The 2,500-nt window shown below is 37.0% G+C and overlaps 1 protein-coding gene across 1 annotated transcript in view; it reads left to right on the top strand.

Moving 5' to 3' along the window:
• Positions 1-2,500, top strand: part of LOC115220559 — a 10,785-nt gene that overhangs the window by 671 nt on the left and 7,614 nt on the right. The gene's annotated exons all lie outside the window — the stretch shown is intronic.

Genomic DNA, 2,500 nt, shown 5'->3' with positions numbered 1-2,500 from the left:
TTTTTCTTCAGAAATGTAAATAAACCCAATCTGTTTCTTAAACGAGGGACATATTCATACGGCACAGAATGTTTTCACCTCAATAGACGTCATTGATTGGTTGAAATTGCAGAAATTGAAGGAAAAAAACAACAAATATCTTACAAACTATAGAATTTTCTCAATAAAACCAAAAGAAAAAGATGTTTTATAAACACATTCTACCAGTATACGAAGTTTAAAAGTGTTTAGTTACGTGGAAATTATTTTTAAAAACTGCCGTTCAAAACCGAAAAGATCCGATATTTGAATTAACGCGGATGGAAATTTGTTTTGTTTTGTCTTTCATCCTGAAATGTCTCGAAATTTTTGCCAAGGTGGACTTAACCTTTCGTTCCGTCTGGATAGGTAAAAATAAAGTACCATCGACGTTTCCTCTCTTCTTCAAAATTGGTGTCCTTGTGCCTGTATCAGAAAAAGATTAGTATTTTGTGTTGGATTCTTTCGTTTTTAAAGGCGTCTGCAACTTTAGCGTTTGAAATTTCGGTTGAAATGGTTGATTCGGCCATAGTTTATGTACGTATACACACGCACGCACACACACACACATATAAGTACATACATACATATATATGTATGTGTGTGTGTGTGTGTGTGTGTCTGTGTGTATATATATATATATAATCTTTTACTTGTTTCAGTCATTTGACTGCGGCCATGCTGGAGCACCGCCTTCAGTCGAGCAAATCGACCCCGGGACTTATTCTTTGTAAGCCCAGTACTTATTCTATCGGTCTCTTTTGCCGAACCGCTAAGTGACGGTTGTCAAGCAATGCTAGGGGGACAAACACACACGCAAAAATATTACACACACATACATATATATATATATATATATATATATATATATATATATATATATATATTATATATATATATATAATATATTATATATATATACACTATACGACAGGCTTCTTTCAGTTTCTGTCTACCAAATCCACTCACAACGCAGTGGGACTGAACCCGGAACCATGTGGTTGGTAAGCAAGCTACTTACCACAGAGCCACTCCTGCGTGTGTATGTATATATATATATATATATATATATATATATATATATATATATACATACTCACATATATGTAATATATATATATATATATATATATACACATACTCACATATATGTATGATATATATATATATATATATACATACTCACATATATGTATGTATCTATACAAGTTTGATGATGCAAACAGATATAGATTTTTTTAATATTTACCAGAAGAGTGTCTCAAGAACCGAAAGTTTCGTGCTATTAGTACTTACCAAACTAGTTTAATAAGTGGCTAACGCACGGGCTCTCAGCTCTTGAGCCACTCTGTTGCTTGTGCTAAATAGCCATGAAAATAGAGAGATATATACATAGATAGATACATGCATACATAACACGTATAATAATTACAGTTACATTGAATATTATATAATGGAACCAATTCTTAACCGAATAAGAAACTCGAACTACTGAAGAATGGTAATTTTAACAAAAGCGGCATGAATGAAAATGAAACCACAAATAATTGGGAATTTACAGAAATACTCTTTTACTCTTTTACTTGTTTCAGTCATTTGACTGTGGCCATGCTGGAGCACCGCCTTTAGTCGAGCAAATCGACCCCGGGACTTATTCTTTGTAAGCCCAGTACTTATTCTATCGGTCTCTTTTGCCGAACCGCTAAGTGACGGGGACATAAACACACCAGCATCGGTTGTCAAGCAATGCTAGGTGGACGAACACAGACACACACACATACACACATATATATATATACATATATACGACGGGCTTCTTTCAGTCTCCGTCTACCAAATCCACTCACAAGGCTTTGGTCGGCCCGGGGCTATAGTAGAAGACACTTGCCCAAGGTGCCACGCAGTGGGACTGAACTCGGAACCATGTGGTTGGTTAGCAAGCCATTTACCACACAGTCACTCCTGCGCCTATAATGACTTTTCTTTCCTAATATCCAAAACGAATAAATGCGGAAGCTAAATTTGCTTAGAGGTTGCAAACCCAGGTCCGCCTAGGATTTTCAAAGCATTTTTCATTGCTGCCAAGTGGGTGCGCTTTCACCCTCTTGTCCTCACCCCCTTTCCTGAGCCTATATCAAAACTTCCAGATTATTATTGTTTCGGTAAGCTAGCAAGAACTGTTTGCAGGTCGGATAAAAATGATTAGCAGCATTTCGTCTGTCTTTACGTCCTGAATTCAAATTCTGCGGAGGTCGAATTTGCTGGGATCGATGAAATAAGTACCAGTTACGCACTGGGATCGATGTAATCGACTTAATCCGTTTGTCTGTCCTTGTTTGTCCTCTCTGTGTTTAGCCCCTTGTGGGTAGTAAAGAAATAGGTATTTCGTCTGCCGCTATGTTCTGAGTTCAAATTCCGCCGAGGTTGACTTTGCCTTTCATCCTTTCGGGGTCGATAAATTAAGTACCAGTTGAACACTGGG

This window comes from Octopus sinensis, linkage group LG16, assembly GCF_006345805.1.
Source record: "Octopus sinensis linkage group LG16, ASM634580v1, whole genome shotgun sequence".
NCBI lineage: Eukaryota > Metazoa > Mollusca > Cephalopoda > Octopoda > Octopodidae > Octopus > Octopus sinensis.
The sequence above is the reverse complement of the archived record's forward strand: the minus strand, read 5'-3'. Positions and strand labels throughout refer to the sequence as shown.